The sequence below is a fragment of the Oryctolagus cuniculus genome, chromosome 5, assembly GCF_964237555.1.
Source record: "Oryctolagus cuniculus chromosome 5, mOryCun1.1, whole genome shotgun sequence".
Taxonomy (NCBI): Eukaryota; Metazoa; Chordata; class Mammalia; order Lagomorpha; family Leporidae; genus Oryctolagus; species Oryctolagus cuniculus.
In genome coordinates, this window is record NC_091436.1 from 61572456 (window position 1) to 61594558 (window position 22103).

A 22103-nucleotide genomic window follows, 5' to 3' on the forward strand; every position below is an offset into this window, starting at 1 on the left:
CATCTGCTTGTTCACTCCCCAAACGGCCACAACAGCCAGGGCTGGGCCATCAAAGTCAGAGCCAGTAGCTTCATCCGAGTCTCCCACGTAGACACAGGGACCCAAGCATTTGGGTCATCTCCGATGCTTTCCCAGGCACATTAGCAGGGAGCTGGGTCAGCCGTGGAGCAGCTGAGACTCAAACTGGCATCCATATGGGATGCTGGCGCTGCAGGTGGCAGTTTAACCTGCTGTGCCACAGCACCGGCCCCAACTGCATGTGTTAATTCTGTTGTGAACGTGTCCATGCATGGTTAACTAGAAAATTTTCAAGACCAGCTGCATAAACAGTTTTATGAATGCTGGGTCTCCACTGTCCCCAGTGGGCCTAGGGGTTGTCTTTAGGGCACTGGTGGGGTACCCTTGGCGGGCACTTCTCACCATCTCTCTCTTCGCCTTGCACAGTCCACTCACCCTCTCAAGCCTGGTGTTGGCTTCTTTGATTTGTCCTGAAAACTCCACATCTTTGAGCTTCCTCTGGTTTCATGTGTGAGAGAAAAAGTAGTACAATGGTGCTTAGTTCCTATAAAAACACTATGCTCCTGCCCCAAGAGTGCATTGATGCTGGATGGAGAGGCTGTAATTGTGCATGTCTTGGCAACAGGAAGCCTGGGAGAGTACTCAAGCCAAGGGCAATCAGAACTCAGAGTGAGCATTTGTGTTAATGGTTTCACAAGAAGCTGTGAGGCTGCACCTTGGAGGAGGGTTGGAGAGAGATGTGCAGTACAGTCTGTGCAGACGCATCAGTCTTGCCCTTCCAACCCAGGCACAGGCTGCATCCCGGGCATCTGATATGGCCAGATCTGCCTGACAGCCAAGTCCCACAGAGTCCTTACTGTGAGAGCAGACAGTGGGGAGTGGGGACAGGACAATGGAGTGGGAAAACCGGCTTGCCTAAGAGATCAGCACAGGTCAAAGGGAGCCATGTGTTGACCAGAAAGACAATGGGAGAAAGATCCCAAAAGCATTTCAGTGGTCCTCCCGGTTTCCCTCCCCTCACAAGGCTAGGAGCCTAGGAGGAAGAATTGTTCTGTGAAAACCCAGGGCACTTTCAGCAAGTGTGCTCAAAACTGCCTTGGGATTTGTTTCCCTGGGCAAAGCACTTGGGGGCTGCAGCCCTGGCTCAAGTGGAACCAGATGCAGCCTGTGCTGGTGGCAGACCTAGGCATGATCCATAGCAGGCTGGTTTTGAAAGTGTGCAGAATGCAAGCATTTATGGGGTCATAACTTCCACTGAGATTTCAAAGGAAGCCTGGGAGGGCAGGCAGAGTTCCACCCTAAGGTTCTAGCCCCTGTGTGGACACTCAGGTGCGGTGATGGGTAGTGAAGCCATCCGAGAAAAGCCAATGTGGATATCTCAGAAGGGTACAATGGTCGGTATCTGCCTGGCAAAGCCCAGGACAGCAGCCTGCAGCCTCTGAGAGCAGTGTGGGAACAAAGAGGCCGACAGAGCCACAAAAGCATGGAGTCTCCACCTGGATGTCAAAGGATGTCAGACAACTTGGGAGTAGAGACCTGGCAAAGGATCCAGGCCCCTGCAGAGAGCCCCCACGAAGCCAATGCCTTGTGCAGTGCAGACATCAAACTCCAACCTGTGAGAGCCAAAGCCTGGGCTGTGAGTAGCAAAGCTGGAGGCGCAGGGCTGCCCAGTGGGGAACCCCCACCCCAGTGTGTCCAAGATGTTGGAAATGGGCTTTAGGAACAAGCCCCACTGGGTTTCAGTCTTGCTTTGGTCTGGTGAATCCTTTTTATTTCCCTCTCTCCCCCTTCTGGAATGGAAATCTATACCCTGTACCTACCTGGTCAGTCTTGGAAATATGTAACTTGGGACTCACAACTGGAGTTTTGCAGACTCACAACTGGAGTTTGCCTTGAGTCTCAGCTGAGATTTTGACTTTGGACTTTTGAATTAACATTGAACTGAAATAAGACTTTGAAACTATTGGGGCTGGAATGATTGTAGGTTACATGTGAGGTCAGTTGAGGCAGATGCTATGGTTTGAGCAGGCTTTGGCTCCCAAACTCATGCAAAGCCATGAGTTGAGAGTAGACATTTAATCCAGTTATAGTGTTTAGGAAGTAGGCCTGGTGGGGAAATACCCTAGGAAGGCATTCTCATGATAGGCTTGGTTATAAAAGCCTGAGTTGGGCTCAGGTGTTCTCTCCCTGCCTCCTGACGTACCCTGTGATTCTTCCTCCATACACATTTCACCATTGCCATTCTCTGGCCTCACCCAACAGCCAAGCCAATGCTGAATCTTGAGCTGTGAACCTCCAAAACTGTGAGCTGAAATAAGCCTCTATGCTTCACAAGTAGCTTGTCTTAGGTTTTTTGTTGCAGTGACAAAAAAAGTTGCCTAATACATAAAACAATGTACATGACGCAAATATGAGCTGTTCTATGGTATTTTTCTGGAATAACAAGAAGAACAAAGATCTGTACATACTCAGGACAGAATTACTATTTTTGGAAATATTTTCCACATGCAGCTAGTTGAATCCCAAACACAGAACCTGTACATGCAGAAGACCCGCAGTATGCATCTAGCTTCTCAGAGATCCATGTTGAGTTAGTGAGAGCTGAGCCTCAGCAGCCAACCACTCAACGATCTAAGTCAGAAAAGCTTGGAACATTTGAGTGAGTTTGCAGTCAGAAAAGTGAATCCCTTTTATTAGGAATGTTCTTTATAGAAAGTAATTTTTAAACTGTAAGCATTTTATTGGAATGTCCCAGGAAGGGAGATCCCAGAGATAAGTCTCCTCACAAATGGACATCATTCATACAACGTGCATTACTTGCAATGGGATGTGCAAATGCTATTAGGGTTCTCTTCAGCTAACATCTCTAAGGTCTTGTTAGTTTATTTTAGTGAATGGAATAAATAGTGTAATAGAGTCACTTATCACCTCTGCTCCTCAGCCTGCATTTTCATCTAAGGTGTTAAACCCCTAACTATGGAATTCTCTAGAGTTTTCTGAGACTTACACAGTTGGAGAAAAATATTTCACAGTGGACATTAATGGAGATCACCGAGGAACAAGCCCAGTCAGAGCTGCGGAACTCAAGGGCATCTTCTCAGGGAAGTATTTTCCAGCCATGCCTGCAGAGGTGAGATGACACTAGTCTGCTGCCTAAGGAGACACCTGGGCCCTTCCCACACCTGGGTCCTTCGTGTGGTCTCCACTGGCCACCATGTCCTGTCCAGTACCTCCCGGTGAAGACAGTGTAGTTTGCGTGTCAGAATGGCAGAAATAATGTCTTCAAAGTGCCCATGCCTGCTCTCTCATCTGAACCTCACAAAAGCCCTGTGGGATAAATGCCAAGAGCATGCTTGATAACCAAGGAAACTGAGCCTGAAGAAGCTGGATGACCTGCTTAAAGTAGTGAATAATTTCAATTATTTTGAAAAGATTTATTTATTTATTTGAAAGTCAGAGATAGAGAGAGAGGTCCTCTATTCATTGGTTCACTCCTCAGATGGCCAAAATGGCCTGTGCTGGGCCAGGCTGAGATGAGGAGCCAGGAGCTTCATCCAGGTCTCTCTTGGGTGCAGGGGCCCACGCACTTGGGCCATCTTCTGCTGCTCTTCTCAGGCCATTAGCAGGGAGCTGGATTGGAAGTGGAACCGGCAGGACACGAACCAGCACCCACATGGGATGCTGGTGTTGCAGGTGGTGACTTCACCCACTCTGCCACACCACTGGCCCCAAAATAGTAAATAATAAAGCCAGAATTTTCCCCCAGGTTGTCTACTGCTCAAACCTGTACACCATCACCACTGGTTTTCATTACCTATGTAACATGTGTCAGAAGGAACATACCGCATCAGCAGGGATGTGCTCTGTGCGACCGACAGCAGACTGGACAACAAGGGGGTGTTTGCGACTATTTTAGAATGGAAAAATCCATATTTTGAAATCCTAAAAAAAATGTTGACGTAGCTGACTCTACTAAATGATGGCAAACAGGGCCAATGGAGAAAGAGGATGAATCCCAGCGTCACGTATTTAAAGTGATATTAGTTGAAGTCAACTTTTACAAACCAACAAGGAAAAAGTAAGAGAGCATCAGAAATCGATAGCACAATTTTAGTGTTAGCTGCATTTAAGTCACAGAGCTCTGACTCATTCAACATGTGATGTCAGGCCAGGCAGGTTACAAGGGGGCAAACACGTATTTTGGGGAAAAGTTGGAAAATGAATGATGAATTTCAATATGCCACATCTTGGTAACTCATCCCTGTGGACAGAGATGAAAGAACTCAGAAGGGGGCCAGCGTTGTAGCACAGTCAGTGAAGCCGCCGCCTGTGGTGATGCCAGCATCCCATACAGGCGCTGGTTCCAATCCCGGCTGCTCCATTTCCAATCCAGCTCCCTGCTAATGGCTTGACAAAGCAGCGGAGGATGGCCCACGTGCCTGGCCCCTGAACCCACGTGGAAGACCTGGAAGATGTTCCTGGCTCCTGGCTGCCATCTGCCCAGCAGACAGAAGACCTCCGCCGCCTCTTCTTCTCTCTCTGTAACTCTGACTTTCAAATAAATAAATAAATCTTACAAACAAAAAGAACTCATCAGAGACCTTCCTGGAGCCCTGAAGAATCTGTCTGTGTTCTGAAGTCTTAAGAGCTGGCTAGAAGCTGAGGCAGTGTGCAAATCACTGACAACAAGCGGCAAATGAGGATTGGGAAATCAAGAAAGGAAGAAAGTCTGAGTCTTTAGAATCTCTGTGCCTGCGATTCCCACAGAGCAAGGAGTGAGTGATCTACACCAACACAGGGAAAGAAGGAAGTGTCTAACTGCCAGACATGAGAGTCTCTGATGGTTCTCAGTGGTCCAGTCCAACCCACTCCCTTGATACATACAATGAAAGCACCTGCCCATCCTTGGATTTCCTGTGTCTTCTTTGTTCACCCTTCATCCTTTTGATCTAACAGCTATGACAATGTCCTTTGGTGCTGCTGTTGGGAGACTGCCTGTTAAATCATGTAACTGATGTTGAGAGGCGTCATTTGATCAAGCACTCTTGGGAGCCATGCCACAAAACAGCAGGGTTGATTTTGCTTCATTCTGCTTGCATTTGTTGTCATTTTTTGCTGGGAAGGGTGCGTGTACAACAATGTACACAAGCTCCTTCCCTGAACTATGAAAATGTTCTGTTGTTTTCTCCCTGCAGAATTGCAAGAAGCTCATAAAAGAGGAGAGATCATAAGTTGGGTTGTGAGGTTCCAGCAGGCCAGGGAAGATGAACAGTGAGGCAAAGCTGCTGGATTTGTAGCTAAATTTATGGCAAGTTCTGGGCTGCATCTTGCAGGCACGGGAGCTATGGGCAGGAGGAACTCCAGAGTGTGCTCTTTGCCTCTTCACAGTGAACCCAGCCTTTTTTTTTTTTTTTTTTTTTTTTTTTTTTTTGACAGGCGGAGTGGACAGTGAGAGAGACAGAAAGGTCTTCCTTTGCTGTTGGTTCACCCTCCAATGGCTGCCGTGGCCAGCGTGCTGCGGCCGGCGCATCGTGCTGATCCGAAGCCAGGAGCCAGGTGCTTCTCCTGGTTTCCCATGCGGGTGCAGGGCCCAAGGACTTGGGCCAACCTCCACTGCACTCCCGGCCCTAGCAGAGAGCTGGCCTGGAAAAGGGGCAACCGGGATAGAATCCGGTGCCCCAACTGGGACTAGAATCCGGTGTGCCGGCGCCGCAAGGCGGAGGATTAGCCTAGTGAGCCACGGCGCCGGCGTGAACCCAGCTTAAGCCGTTATGGGTCCCTGCGCACTTCCTGGCCAGAGTGACTCCACTGCACTGATAACTGCCTGGGTTATTGCACCCATGGGCCGGGGTCCCTGTGCTGATGGGCCAGACGGCGGGGGTTGTAACCATCGGCCACACGACTCCACTTTCTGTTCAGGCTTCCAATCTCCAACACTCTCTTCCTAGATAACTGGGGCCTTGGGGTGTCATGGGATAGCCAATTTTCTTTTTGAAATTCACTCTTTACTTTTACCGGAAAGGTAAAAACCACTTGTGTGGATTGAGGGTGATTCATCTCCACTGTAAAGATGAAGTGTCTTATAGGATACAAAATACTTTTATTCAACAATAATAAAAAAAACTTAGTTTATTTTTATTGACTTCTTAAATACAAAGTTATCCATGCTTGTTATGATCCATTGGAGGGGGGAGTTGACATTTGAAAGTTTGTTCCCATCTACCATCTCACCCCATTTCTCTGCAGCAAGAGAGTCACAGCCTGATGCACACCCTTCCATCTCTCTCTCTCTCTCACTCTCTCCCTCTCTAAGATTTATGTATCTATTTGAAAGTCAGAGTTACACACAGAGAGAAGGAGAGACAGAGAGAGAAAGAGGTCTTCCATCTGCTGGTTCACTCCCCAATTGGCTGCAACTGCCGGAGCTGCACCGATCCGAAGCCAGGAGCCAGGAGCCAGGAGCTTTTTCCGGATCTCCCACGTAGGTGCAGAGGCCCACCTTGGGCCATCTTCTACTGCTTTCCCAGGCCATAGCAGAGAGCTGGATCAGAAGCAGAGCAGCCAGGACTGGAACCGGTGCCCATATGGGATGCTGGCACTACAGGTGACAGCTTTACCCACTATGCCACGGCACTGGTCCCCCATACCTTTCTCAAACTGCATTCACACACGTTCCAATATACATACCCAGGCCCAGAGAGGCTTAAGTTTTGGTCTCTCCTGGAATCCTCTTCCACCTTCCCAGTTTGAAATAGGGTTTTTACCACTTCGTCCACCCTGTGCTTGTCCCTGCCTTCAGGGTTTCTGCAGTAGCCATTACGTAATCTGGGGAAGAGAATGAAGCAGGGTGGAGGAGCGACCCAGCCCAGGTGGTTGTTGGGCTTCCTGGTGGAGCTGCTCTCTGTGTCCTCTGTGGCCACTGCTCAAATAAATCCGAGTCACGGTATCTCTGTCTGATATGAGCCTGCTCAAGCTATGAGGATTGACAGCTGGGATACCTGTGTAGACTCTGGTACAAAAAACAGATTCCAGAGACTTGTGACCAAGCAGGAGAAGCTGGAGAATGACTGTTGCAGTGTGTTAGCTGGTTCTGGAATATTCAGCGGCAGTGAGTGGATAGTCAGCACTCTTACTTCTCCCCGGCCTCCCGCTGAGGCTGGTGTCAGGGCTCATTAGCACCTCCGCTGGCTGCTGCGGGCCCTTGTTGGGAAGAAGAGGTGAGAGCAGTCGATTCTGCCACTCATTAGCAAGTCTGCACGGCCAGTGGTGGGAAGATTGAATCTATTGGCAAAATGAGGCTTGATTCTCCGGCGGCACAGCTAACCCTTCTAGTGCTTTCTCCAACAGCCTGTGTGCTGGGTGTGCTGGCCTCATGGAGCAATGAGAGAGACGGGACATAATGTAGAAAGGCTACTTACTCCATGCTGAGCCCTTACTTCTCTGTTGGTCCTTGAGAGGTGCAGACTGAGGGGAAACGAGTCTCCCAAAGTGGAGACGGCATCAAGCCAGTGGTCAAGGACTAACTCCTTTTTTTATTTTTTATTTTTTATTTTATTTTTTGACAGGCAGAGTTAGACAGTGAAGAGAGAGAGACAGAGAGAAAGGTCTTCCTTTTTCCATTGGTTCACCCAAGTGGCCACTACAGCTAGCGCGTTGTACTGATCCGATGGCAGGAGCCAGGTGCTTCTCCTGGTCTCCCATGGTGTACAGGGCCCAAGCACTTGGGCCATCCTCCACTGCACTCCCGGGCCACAGCAGAGAGCTGGACTGGAAGAGGGGCAACTGGGACTAGAACCCAGGGTGCCAGCGCCGCAGGCGGAGGATTAGCCTAGTGAGCCGCAGTGCCGGTAAGGACTAACTCTTAAAATTAAAAAAAAAAAAAAAGCAACGTTTTCAATAATTAATTGAATTACAAAACCAAACTTTCAACCCAGTCTTCTCAACTTGGCAGTCTATCTGTGATAAATGTCAGATAAAAACTTACATCTTAACCATCTGATGATCCCATGTTTAAAAAATTAGACTAACCATCTCACAAATATATGGAGGAAAGAGGAACAGTCGTGTTGACCTAACTAATGAAGCTAAGAGAAGAGTGGACGCTGGAGGAGAATTGGCACCTTGCCAAGCCAGGTGAGCAGCTCCTAGAGTAGGAACCTGTAGGACTTGAACCTCCCATTTCCTGGATAAAAATGATACCTTGCTAGGGGTACCTGTCACGGCTCACACACCTACCTCATTCGCTCTTCCTTGCTCACTGCAGCCTTTACTTAAGTGAATCTGAAAAACATGGCATGTATACAGCATTAAAAAAAATCTCACATAATAATTCCCTTTTAAAAAAAGTTTTATTTATTTACTTGAGAGGTACAGACAAACAGACACACAGAGCTCTCATAGGCGGATTCATTTCCTAAATGCCTGTAACAGCCAGGGCTGGGTCAGGCTGCAACCAACATCTGGGCACTTCGTACATGTCTCCCACATGGATGGCAGGGACCCAACCCCTGAAGCCATCATCTGTTGCCTCCCCAGTCAGAGGCAGGAGGGGGGACAGTAGCAGGAAGCCGGAATCAGGAGCAGATCTGGGGCTGAAATCCAGCCACTTCGATATGACATGCAGGCATCAAAAATGGGGTTTAGAACTGTCAGGTCGAATGCAAATGTCACTCCATATTCTACTTTCTAGATGCAGGTTTGTTATTAGAAAATTATTGAAGAAAGTTGAAATGTATGCTGTTACTTTGGTGAATCACATCTTCCAGTTAATACTTAGAAAATAACCACTGTTTGAGCTACTAGCATTGTGTTGGTGGTACCTATCACACAAGGGGTTGCCCTGTCTCAGAGTGCTAAATCAATCTCAGGGTTAGGGGAAGCGGGGTGGGGGGGAGGCTAAAACAACAGGAAGAGCGGACAACCTGGGATCCTCGTCCTCCCATCTGTGCTGCCTTCACTTGCCCCGTGTGCCTGGCACTGGGTCCTGACACACAGCGCATCACCAGGGCTCACCGGGACTCCAGGGGGAGTCAGGTGTTGCGGCAGTGTGACCACCACAAAGAAACAGCTCTGCTGACCCATCTTCTGCACATTCTGGGATCATGCCTCTCCAATTTTTACTTCAATCCAGACTCGCAGTCAGTAATCAGTGCCACTAGAAGCCAAAATATTCTTGTGAGGACATGGCTGCACCTGGACTATTTCACCCTTAGGCGACTCAAAAGCATGCAGTTCCACCAGGCAAGACCATTGCAATGATGCGATGGTTCTGAGCATATAACAAGCCCTGTTTACTTCTCCTTCATGGTTGATCTTGATTTCTATTTCAATTTTTCCACTAACCGAGCCCAAACCTTCCAGCTCCCATTTCTTGGCAGTAGTGTGACACATTCGACTGCGCAGTACCCTGGCTCTCCCCAGGTGCTTGTCTTCATTGCCCTGTGTGTCCCCAGGACAGGGCGATGCCGCTGCAGTCTTTCCCTGCTGGTCTGGTTGCACCTGGAAGCTACTGTGCAGTTAGGCGGGGCCGCTGCATGGCATGGTTCAGCAGCAAATCAATGACAAAACAGGGTTCTTCTCATCTTGTGTATGCCTCGTTGATCACATATTCTTCCGTAGAGTGTCAACAGCTTTTTGTGTATCAGCTATGATGGGCAGGTGAGCCGGGGGGCTCAGATCCTGGGATCAAGTGTTTTTTTTTTTTTGTTTTTGCCTTTTTTTTTTTTTTTTTTTTTTTACAGGCAGAGTGGACAGTGAGAGAGAGAGACAGAGAGAAAGGTCTTCCTTTTGCTGTTTGTTCACCCTCCAATGGCCGCCGCGGCCAGCGCACCGCGCTGATCTGAAGGCAGGAGCCAGGTGCTTCTCCTGGTCTCCCATGGGGTGCAGGGCCCAAGGACTTGGGCCATCCTCCACTGCACTCCCAGGCCACAGCAGAGAGCTGGCCTGGAAGAGGGGCAACCGGGACAGAATCCGGTGCCCCGACCGGGACTAGAACCCCGTGTGCCGGCACCGCTAGGTGGAGGATTAACCTAGTGAGCCATGGCGCCAGCCCCTGAGATCAAGTTTTTTAAAGTATTAGAGACAGGGCTGAGCATTTGGCATAGTGGTTAAGATCCCCACATCCTGGATCAGAGTGCCTGGGTTCAAGTCCTGGCTCTGCTCGTGTTCCATCTCCCTGCCAGCGTGCACCCTGGGAGGCAGCACGTGATGGTTCAATGGTTGGGTCCCTGCCTCCCATGTGGGAGACCTGAATCCCTGGCTTCTGGCTTCCGCCTGGCCCACTCCTGGCTGTTGCAGGCACGTAGGCAATGAACTCCAGAATTGGATGCAGGTGTCCCAAGTGGTGGCTTATACACTCACTGTTCCCCACGGCAGCTCCTGCTTTTGTTTTCAAGCTCAGAACGAAAAGCTCTTTCAAGTTCAAAGACTTGCAGACAGGTCCTCTCAAGGTAGTAGTTTGTTCTTTGTTAAGTGATCATTTTTGGTATTAAAAAAAAAAAGTTGCTGTTAGAAAATTCATTGAAATTTCCACAAAAGCAAGTGTCTAATTAAGATCTTGCCAAGTTCAGAGACACATTAATAAATGCCTGAAGCAGCTGGGGGCACTACGACTTTTGTTTTTGAAATTAAATCTGCCTCTTACATTATTAAAGTCCCCATCTTTGCTCATTTACAAACCTGGTATCTCAAACCAGAATACACGACGTCTCATTAGAGTTCATTCTCTTCGGCAGGACTTTGGGAGTGAAGTATTAGGAAAGATTGTCAGGAAATATTGTCAAAGATTGGTCAATGGGCACAAAAGATCACCGAAGCCTCTGTGTGATGTGCTGGGCGCTGCTCAGTGGATCCTTTCCTTCTCAGGAATGGGCAGGCTCAAGCAGAAGGAAGCCGTGCGTAACAGAAACGAGGCTTAACCACGGCAATGCAAGCAATCGTTGTCCAACAGAGACATAATGTAAAAATTTTGAACTAGTAGGAAACTACCATCATGTATTGTCTTACAGGATATTAACCAGCTTTGAATCCTTGGGCATTTGTGATTACACTCACACATACCCCTCCCCGCCCCCAACATGTTTTATTCTTTAAATTTTCCTTTGATTCACTTTCAACATCTTACTGATCTCCTAATTAATCAACAGAATAAAATAAAACACTTGACCTGTTGACCATGTATTTCTATGAGACTGTGACTTTATCTTCTTGGATATTATACCTTAGAAAGACTCACCTACAAGTACAGTGATTTCTTCTTTCTCTGAGAAGATCTGGTAACAGCCTACATCCCTCAGCTGAACTCGAGTAAGGTTGCTAGAAATAGCAAAAGACAAGACAGGACACCAGGTTACATTAGAGTTTCAGAGAGGGAAACAAACATATTTTTAGTATGTCTCGCACAATAAACTAAAGTTTTGTATGTACTTATAATTTTAAAAACTATATTGTTCATCAGAAATTAAAAGGTAACTAGATGCCTACATTTTATTTTTTAATATTTATTTATTGATTTACATTTGAGAGGCAGAGCTAGACAGACAGAGATCTTCCATGCACTGTGTTCACTCTCCAAATGTCCCCAGCATCTGAAGCCTGGAGTCAGGAATGAATCCGGGACTCTCGCATATGTGGCAGGGACCCAAGGCACTATAACCCCCTATCACTACCTGCTACCTTGAAGCTGGAGTCAGAAGCAAAGCCAGTACTCCAGCCCCAAGCACTCCAATATGAGATGCGGGCATCCCAAGTGGCGCTTTTTAAACACTGAACCAAATGTCCATCCCCAGGGGTCATGCATTTTACTTGGCAACCTTACACTCAAGTCAATCAGTGTTCCTGAAGTGACATTACTTATAATGAAAGTAAAAACAAACAAAAAACCCCAATATATAAAGTACAGGTGGACTCAAAAGTTCCTGGAAAGAATGGAATTAAAAAGCAAGTTTATTTTGGTGGAAAAAATAATTGAAATCCCTGCATGGTGGGGTCTTCAGAAAGTTCATGGAAAATGTATATTATGAAAAAGCTAGGCGTGGGTTTCAAATTCTTTTCTGCACCAAAATAAAGTTACCTTTCAATTTCAGCTTTCCACAAACATTGGGAGGTGCCCTGGTACACCGGGTGCTTTCCCAAGCACTTTTGTCCACTTGCCATCCTATAGGATGGGCACCATGGCAGGAATTCCTAGTGAGGAAACTAGGAGTCTTCGACGGTGAGTGGTGTGCCCAACAGCCCACGGTTGGGGACGTGCCTCGTGTGTGCTCTGCACCGAATCACAGTGCCTGCTGCCATCTGTGAGGCTCTCGAGCAGTGGGGGAATGGCTGTCCACCCGGGGTGAGTGGGGACAGACAGAAGGCGGTCCTCAGTTCTCATTCGATCCAACTCTGAGTCGTGAAGCCTTGCCTTCCATCTTTCCTCTGTGTGTAATTGGCCTTGTGGTTGAGAATCACAACTGTCTTCAAACTGCTGTGTCCATAGACACCTCCCAGGGATTATTCCATATTTTTGTGGAACAGAAATACTTTGAGTCCTAAGGAAAACATGGACCTGTGTGTATTTGGCAATAAAGAGACACAGGAAGGAGAATTGTGGATTAGGGAAATTGGTTACCTACGGATGAGGGAGGGGTGGGAAGGGGTGAGAGGGATGTAGGAGAAAAGGACTTTTTGTGCTGTTTTATGTGGTTGTATTTTTTTAAATGCGCTGATGTTTTATCATTTTTAACTATAATTAAACCCACATGGATGAAAGCTGAGGCAAGTTGAATTCCAACAGAAACAAACGAGTAAGAATCACACTGAGGAAAATGTAAATAATGAATTCAACCAACTTTTGAATGCAGTACTTTTTCATTCTCAGTCTAAAGACAAAAAATATCTACAAACAGACCTTGAACCCTGACCTGGCACATTTGCTATTGGTGGAGGTACGCATGTATCAATTCTGGAATTACTTTGTGCGTTGTTGCTCCATTACTGAGCAAAAAGCCACTATTTTTGATTTGGAGGGAGGATCCAGAATTCTCACTCTGACAGACAGAGGATACAAATACGAAGTAGGGAAAAGCAAAGGCCCATGGTGTACGATTGGGATTAGTGGTCACACTGGGCTCTGTCCATTAAAATGCAATGAGACTCCTGTTCACAACGCACACATCTTGGGTTCTAAATAGCATTCCCTGACAAGGACTTCTTGCAAATATTGCTGACTCCAGGGCTAGGCCGGGAAAGAACAGAGACATTTTATTGCTCTTAAAAGTAAGAAAATGCGGCCAGTGCTGTGGCTCAATAGGCTAATCCTCCACCTAGCAGCGCTGGCACACCGGGTTCTAGTCCCAGTCGGGGCACCGGATTCTTTCCCGGTTGCCCCTCTTCCAGGCCAGCTCTCTGCTGTGGCCCAGGAAGGCAGTGGAGTATGGCCCAAGTGCTTGGGCCCTGCACCCCATGGGAGACCAGGAGAAGCACCTGGCTCCTGGCTTCGGATCAGCGTGGTGCGCAGGCCACAGCGTGCCAGCCGTGGCGGCCATTGGAGGGTGAACCAACGGCAAAAGGAAGACCTTTCTCTCTGTCTCTCTCTCTCACTGTCCACTCTGCCTGTCAAAAAAAAAAAAAAAAAAAAAAAAAAGGTAAGAAAATGCTCATAAAATGATGGGAGCATGTTGCAAGAGTGTAGAAACATCTTGAAAGGGGTCCCACTGGTCAAATCTGCGATAATTTGAACCTCGAAATAATTAAGATAATGATGGATTATAGCCAGTGAAAACCTCATTAATTCATATTTTTTCCAGAGTCACAGTTCCAGAATTTTTATATTTGACAAATGTGAAGGAGGGTGTGTGTGTGTGTGTGTGGGGGGGTGTCTCTCTGTTTCCCAGCTCTTTGGAAAAGCCTAGGACCAAGGAGTCCAAAATCAGTGATAGGATTTCCTCAGCTGAACTCAGGACAGAGGATAAGAGGCTGAGCGTGGTAAGGAAAACCCTCCAGCGGCCCCAGGGGCGGTGGGTAAGAGCTCGGGGGTGCCCTGGGAGCAGCGCTGAACTCACTCAGGGTGCCGGGGTGCCGGGGGAGCCGGTTAGGTGTTAATGGACATCTCTCCCTGTCTCTGCTCTCAGACGCGGAGCTGAGGATGCTTTTGCGATCCTGGATGAATCCCACCCGGATCTCTTCAGGGTCCTCACCATTCCAGTGCACCAGCAGCTTCAGCTGGCTCCAGGGCGGCGCCAGAGCCAGCCTTCCCATCCCCACTGCAGAGCCTGGCTTGTGACGTGCGGTCAGCAGGCACTGCGTGTCCTGTAGGAGCTGCTGCTGCACCAAGCAGGAACAGCACACGTTGGTTCCCTTCAGTTGGCTCGGAATGTGGGCACTGAAGACCATCACCGCTCCCTGGGCGTCCTTCATCAGGGCTGGCCAGCGGGTCTCAAACTTTGTATCCCCGCGGCAGTCCCATAGCCTGGATTCGCAGCCCCTTCCTTTGCTGTTGCTGTGAGCTCTGGGTTCTCAAACTCCCCGATCCTCACCGCCTGGGTTGGATTATACTTGGTGATGTCAGAAGACTCGGTCAGGACATTGGCCAAAACAGTTTCCCACCTTCGCAGGGCCCCACGAAGAAGATCTTGGCCATCAGCATCCCCGCCAGCCACCCCGGAGCCCACCAGAGCATTTATTCATATTTATACTAAAGCAGTTAACTAGAAAAGCAACATTGGGGCCGGCACTGTGGTGTAGCGAGTAAAGTCACTGCTTGCAGTGCCAGCATCCCATATGGGCCCCGGTTTGAGTCCTGGCTGCTCCACTTCCAATCCAGCTCTCTATTATGGCCTGGGAAAGCAGTAGAAGATGGCCCAAGTCCTTGGGCCCCTGCACCCGTGTGGGAGACCTGGAAGAAGCTCCTGGCTCCTGGCTTCAAATTGGCGCAGCTCCAGCCATTGCAGCCAATTGGGGAGTGAACCAGCGGATGGAAGACCTCTCTCTCTCTCTCTCTGCCTCTCCTTCTCTTTCTGTGTAACTCTGACTTTCAAGTAAATAAATAAATCTTTTTTCAAAGCAACATTTTGCAACCTCAAAGTACTAATAGATTGAGGAAGGAATCATCAATGGGCACTCAGACTCTTAGGAGAAAGTCTGGAAGTGAGGTGTCTCCTCACAGATGACTTATTAATTGAAAGGGAAAAACAGTCCAGCTCCATAACCAACTGATCAACATCCGCATTGCCTGGGGCCAGCCCTGTGGCACAGCAGGCTAAGCTTCAGCCCAGGATGCCGACATCCCATAGGCATCCCATATCAGAATGCAGGTTTGAGTCCCAGCTGCTCTGCTTCTGATCCAGCTCCTTGCTCATGCGCCTGGAAAGGCAGTGCAAGATGGCCCAAGCACTTGGGCCTCTGCCACCCTAGACACCTGGATGGAGCTCCAGGCTCCTGGCCTTGGCCTGGCCCAGCTCCTGCTGTTGTGGCCAGTTGGGGAGTGAACCAGCCGATGGAAGATCTCTCCCTCTCTCTCTCTCTCTGCCTCTCAAATAAATACATAAATCTTAAAAACTTAACATTGCTAATACTGGAAGACACTGGCATCGGTGTGGTTTCTGGTGGGATGTGCCTAGGATACAACCCAGACGACTGGATGGAACTGAATGTCCATAGTGGGGGACATGCACTGGAAATCTGGAGGAGAAAGTCAATGGCTGCACCAGGCCGCATCCGTTCTCCAGCTCTCTCCTGAAAGTGATCCCACGACCGGAATTTTTACAAGACTGAAGCAGAACTAACAAAGTTCTGCTGGGCAGTGCCTTGTGTACAGTACGTGCTGCTTTCTCAGGCTGTTTCAGAGAAGGGCTCATTTTACTAAGAAGTCATTGCCTTTGGAAGGCTGGCAATTCTCATTAGTAACCAGGTGAGTGAGTCTAATAAGCGACGTCTCCTGACCTCGCTAGGGAGGCCATGGAACAGCATGTATGGTGGATGTTTCCCTACCTTGAAAACCAAATAGGACCAGCATGCACATAATTGAAAGATAATTGACGCGTATTTTCCAAGATGCATTTTTTTTCTCCCGTGCACACAAAAGAGACCGGGGATTCAGGGACGAAGTCCTTGAGGCCCAGGAGACAGCTGTGCTGAGGGGCGCCTTTCCCTCTCCTGGAGACACAAAGTGAGCACCAAGCGATGCAATGCCCCGGGGGAGTGCCCTAGCACTGCTGGCATGAATGACCACAGCTGGCTGCCTTCAAACAGCTACCTTGATGTCTCACAGTCCAGGAAGCCAGAAGTGCAAGGCCAGTGTCGGCAGGATTGGTCTTCCCAGAGGCTGTGTGGGGGGAATCCCTCCCACACCTTTGTTCCGGACCCTGGGCACGGCCGGCAATGCTCAGCACTCCTCGGCCTATTGCGGACCCCTTCTGATTTCTTTTCCTTTTTTTTTTTTAAGATTCATTTCATTTATTTGAAAGAGTTACAGAGTGAGAGGGAGACCCCCAGAGACAGGTCTTCCATCTGCTGGTTCACTCCCCAGATAGCCACAACAAGTGAGGCTGGGCCAGGCCAGAGCCAGGAATCAGGAACTCCATCCGTGTCTCCCACATGGGACCTGGGGTACGAGTTACTTGGGCCATCTTCCACCACTTTCCCAGGCACATTAGCAGAGAGCTGGATCAGAAGTGGAGTGACCTGGACTTGAACCCATGCCCATGTGGGATGCTGGCTTCACAGGCGGTGGCTTTATCCGATATGCCACAACACCGACTCCATCCCTCTGACTTCTGCCTCCGTCTGTCTCCTGCTGTGGCAGACTATGGGTCTCCAACTCATTATAAGGACACCAGTCCTTGGCTTTGGGGCCTACCCTGATCCAGCGTGACTACATCTTAGCTTGATGACAGGTGCAAACACCTTATTTCCAACAAACATCACACTCTAAAGCTCTGGGAAAGACAATTTAATCCAATGCATTACCTAAAATCCACGTCTTCCTGCCCTTTACTTCCAGTTAGAATTTCCGAAGCTACATTTATAGTGAGACACTATCAAGAAATTAACATTGAACTTACAGTCAGACACTATCAGGAAATTAACACGGAACGCAGGAAACGCCTGGAGGCAGCACCTGGCAGATGCAGAAGACCCGCTTGCAGGCAGAGGTTCTTAACCTTGGCCTGTGCTGGGACCCCTCCAGTTTTGTAAAATCTGGATGAGCAGGCATTGGTGGTTTTTAAAGCATGCCAGATGGTTCCAAGGAGCAACCAAGGATGCAGGCTCCCAGGAACTCCGGGGACTCTTCCAGGCTGAGCAGAGCAGGGGGCCTCGCCAGCTCCTGGCTGCAGACCTGCAGGTGAGCGCTCCCGCTGACTACAGAGAATTTGCACTGGCGCATGCGCATGCGCATTTGATTTCCACTTTTTCATTTTGTTTGAAGGAAGGCAAACTCCAAAGTTAATAAGGAAAAAGAACATGAGTAGGGGAGTGTGTGTGAATAGGTTTAACATTTCATGCTGGATCTCAGAAACAATTTTTGTATGTATCTGTGCTCATCATAGAAATTTGAGAATTCGGGGTAGACGCTGTGGCTCATCGGGTTGAAGCCCTGGCCTGGAGCGCCAGCATCCCATATGGGCGCTGGTTCTGGTCCCGGCTGCTCCTCTTCGGATGCAGCTTTCTGCTGTGGCCTGAGAGGGCAGTGGAGGATGGCCCAGGTCCTTGGGTCCCTGCACCCGCATGGGAGGCCTGGAGGAGGCTCCTGGCTCCTGGCTTTGGACCGGCGCAGTTCCGGCCGTTGTGACCGATTGGGGAGTGAACCATCGGATGGAAGACCTCTCTCTCTCTGTGTCTCCTGTCTCTGTGTAACTCTGACTTTCAAATAAATAAATAAATAAATCTTAAAAAAAAAAAAAGAAATTTGAGAATCCCAGAAAGCACAGGAAAGAAATGAAATCAAGTACACTTCTATCTCATATCAAGTATACTTCTATCCCAATAATGATTTGGTAAACGTTCTTCTGATTTTTTTTTCTGTGCACCTATACGTACAAAATATGTAGCTTACAAATGTGGAATTATGTGATTTGGGCACAGATTTCTTGGTTTAGCAATGTAATGGTTTGGACATTAGTTTGGGCTCTCCCAATAGCTCCCCAGGGCTGTACTATTTGGAGGTGGTGGGGTCTGGTGGGAGGTCCGTAGGTCATGAGGAGCATGCCCACGAAAGACGCTTCCCACTGGAGGGTCGTGATGGAAGCCTGAGTTTGGGCCCCATTTCTCTGCCTCCCGGCCCCCCATGCAGCCCTTGCTCCACACGCTTTCTGCCATCCACCACGGGGCCTCCACCAGAGACTACACCGTGCTGTTAGGGCTTTGAGACTCCTCCGGAACTGAGCTAAATTAACCTCTCCTTCCTTTGTCATAGCACATCTCGGGCATTTTGTTGTAATACAACGGTGGCTAATCCAAGCAATATCTCATTAAATCTCTCTCAACGAATGCCCATCAATAAATGCTTCCCATTAAGTAGTCCTTGGGTTTTGAATGGCTACACTTTATTCCTTTGTGAAGACTAGTCTGTAATTTTTTAAAAGATTTTTATTTATTTATTTGAAAGTCAGAGTTACACAGAGAGCGAAGGAGAGGCAGAGAGAAAGGTCTTCCATCCATTGGTTCACTCCCTAAATAGCTGCAACGGCCGGAGCTGTGCCAATCCGAAGCCAGGAGCCAGGAGCAGCAGAGTGAGGGCAGGAGGAAGCACATACCCCTCATCCCAGCACAGGTCCCCACGCCTGGGAGAGAGGACGGGCACGCAGTTGGAGGTGAGATATCGCCACTGGGGCAGGGGAATCAGAGGCCTTTAATACATGCATGCCCCTCCCCTTTTGTCACCAAATAAGTTTACCAAGGAAAAAGAAACAAAGATCCCAGTTTGGTGGGATATAGACAAGGGCTGTAAGCGATAACTGAATTGAAAGATGAGCGTTTCACTCATATACAATACATTTTAAAGTAATCGCAGATCATTAAGACTATAGTAGTGTAACATTCTTAACTGTTGCTTTGACAAAGATATGAAACAAAGTTTTTTTTTCTTTTTTCTTTCTTTCTTTTTTTTTTTTTTTTTGACAGGCAGAGTGGACAGTGAGAGAGACAGAGAGAAAGGTCTTCCTTTGCCGTTGGTTCACCCTCCAATAGCTGCCGCGCAGCCGGCGCATCGCGCTGATCCGATGGCAGGAGCCAGGTACTTCTCCTGGTCTCCCATGGGGTGCAGGGCCCAAGCACCTGGGCCATCCTCCACTGCACTCTCTGGCCACAGCAGAGAGCTGGCCTGGAAGAGGGGCAACCGGGACAGAATCCGGCGCCCCGACCGGGACTAGAACCCGGTGTGCTGGCGCCGCAGGCAGAGAATTAGCCTAGTGAGCCGCGGTGCTGGCCCTGAAACAAAGTTTTATAAAACTATATTTGCAGCAGCACTGATACACACAGGCATTTCTTTCTTTTTCCTTTTTAAATTTTTCCTTTCTTAATTTTCTGTCCCACATAGAAGGGAGGGCATGCGATATATGCCTCTGTGTCCAGCTTATTTCATTCATCATTCTGTCCTCCCGTTGCATCCATTTGGATGCAAATGGTAGAATTTCGTTCTTCTTTGTAGCTGAATAATATTCTATTTTACACATGTGCCACATTTTCTTTACTCATCTGATGATGGACACGTTGGTTGATTCTAAATGCTGGCTGTTGTAGACAGTGCTGCTATGAACGTGGTGGTGCAGGTGTCTCTCTGACCCAGCGTGTTCATGTCTTTGGGGTATATACCCAGTAGTGGGATTGCTGCACCATATGGCAAGTCTCCTTCTAGGATTTCAAGGACTCGCCATACTGTTTTCCAGAGTGGCTGCACTGATTTGCATTCCCACCAACAGTGTATCAGAGTTCCCCTTTCTCCACTTCCTCACCCACATTTGTTAGGCTCTGTGTTTTGGATTTCAGCCATCCTGACGGGGTGAGGTAAGGTCTCATTGTGGTTTTGATTTGCATTTCCTTAATGGCTAGTGATGCTGAGCATTTTTTTCACATATTTATTGACCATTTGTATTTCTTCTTCTTTTTTATAAAGATTTATTTTATTTACTTGAAAGAGTTACAGAGAAATCTTCCATCCACTGGTTCACTCTCCCAAATGAATGCAGTGGCCAGAGCTGAGCTGATCCGAAGCCAGGAGCCAGGAGTTCCTTTGGGGTCTCCCACATGGGTGCAAGGGCCCAAGGACTTGGGCCATCTTCTGCTTTTCCAGGCCAGAGAGCTGGTTTGGAAGTGAAGCAGCCAGGACTTGAACCAGCACCCATATGGGATACCGGTGCTGCAAGCCAGGGCTTTAACCCACTGTGCCATAGCGCAGGCCCCATGTATTTCTTCTTTTGAGAACTCTTTATTGAGGTCCTTTGCCCATTTCTCAGTTGGCTAAATGCACATGGATTAATTTCTGGGCTCTCTGTTCTGTTTGATTGATCTACTAGCAGTTTTTATGCCAGTACCATGCTGTTCTATTTACTATAGCTTTGTAGTATGCTTTGAAGTCAGGTATTGTGATGCCTAGGCTTGATTTTTCTTGCCCAGGATCTTCTTGGCTATTCTGGGTCTTTTTTGATTCTATGTGAAATATAGGATGTTTTTCCTAATTCTGTAAAGAATGTCATTGGGATTTTGATAGGGATTACATTGAATTTGTAGATTACTTAGAGTAGTATAGGCATTTTAAGATTTTGATTCTTCCAATCCATGAGCAAAGAATATCTTTGAATTTTTTGTGTCCTTGATGATTTCTTTCACCAATATTTGATAATTCTCATTGTAGAGATCTTTCATTTCTTTGGTTAAATTTATTCCTAAATATTTGGGGTGTGTGTGTGTGTAGTTATTGTGAATGGGATTTTTTTCTTGATTTTTCAGTGATTTCATCATTAGCATATAAAAGAGCTACTGTTTTTTGTATGTTTACTTTGTAACCTGCAGCTTAACTAAATTGGTTTATCAATTCTAACAGCGGTGTGGTGGGGTGTCTAGGTTTTTCCATGTACAACATCCTGTCATCTGCAGACATGGATACGTTGACTTCCTCTTTCCCAGTTTTGATGCCTTTTGTTTCTTTCTCCTCCCTAACTGCCCTTGCTAAAACGCCCAGTACTGTATTCAGTAAGAGAGGTGAAAGTGGCCATCCTTGTCTTGCTCCAGATCTGAGGGGAAGTGCTTTCAGCTTCTCCCCACTCAGTATGATACTGGCTGTTGATTTGTCATATGTAATCTTTATAATGTTGAGGAATATTCCTTCTAGACCTAATTTGTGAAGTGTTTTTATCATGAAGGGGTGTTGAACCTTATCAGATGCTTTCTCTGCATCTGTTGAGATGGCCATATGGTTTTTGTTCTTTAGTTCTATTGATGTGATTTATGACATTTATTGATTGGTGAATGTTGAACCACTTTTGCATTTCTGAGATAAATCCCACTTGATTGTGATGTATAATTTTTTTTTTATTTTTTTGACAGGCAGAGTGGACAGTGAGAGAGAGAGACAGAGAGAAAGGTCTTCCTTTGCCATTGGTTCACCCTCCAATGGCCGGCGCCCTGGTCGGGGTGCCGGATTCTGTCCTGGTTGCCCCTCTTCCAGTCTAGCTCTCTGCTGTGGCCAGGGAGTGCAGTGGAGGATGGCCCAAGTACTTGGGCCCTGCACCTGCATGGGAGACCAGGAAAAACACCTGGCTCCTGCCTTCGGATCAGCACGGTGCACCGGCCTCTCTCTGTCTCTCTCTCTCACTGTCCAAACTGCCTGTCAAAAAAAAAAAAAAAAAAGGATATAGGTCTGTAGTTTTCATGGCATGTCTTTGATTTTGGTATCAAAGTGATACTAGCCTCATAAAAAGAGTTTGGCAGAGTTCCATCCTGTTTCATATTTTAGAATAGTTTGAAAAATATTGGAGTTAGTTCCTCTTTGAATGTTTTGTGGAATTCAGTAGTAAAGCCATCAGGACTTAGACTTTTCCTGGATGGAAGACTTTTGATTACTGCTTCAATTTCATTGCTTGTTATGGGTCTATATAGATTGTCTATAT

At 47.7% G+C, this 22103-nt stretch overlaps 1 long non-coding RNA gene and 1 pseudogene across 1 annotated transcript; both read right to left on the reverse strand.

Annotated features, from left to right (window-relative positions):
• Nucleotides 1-5665: 5665 nt before the first annotated feature.
• LOC127492994 (uncharacterized) lies at nucleotides 5666-11885 on the reverse strand. Its single transcript, XR_007922870.2, has 3 exons — nucleotides 11252-11885; nucleotides 8254-10479; nucleotides 5666-6843 (listed from the first exon to the last, which is right to left on the reverse strand). It is a non-coding gene; the product is annotated as an uncharacterized lncRNA (long non-coding RNA).
• Nucleotides 11886-13672: 1787 nt separating this feature from the next.
• LOC100347909 (intraflagellar transport protein 22 homolog pseudogene) lies at nucleotides 13673-14644 on the reverse strand (annotated as a pseudogene).
• Nucleotides 14645-22103: the final 7459 nt, after the last annotated feature.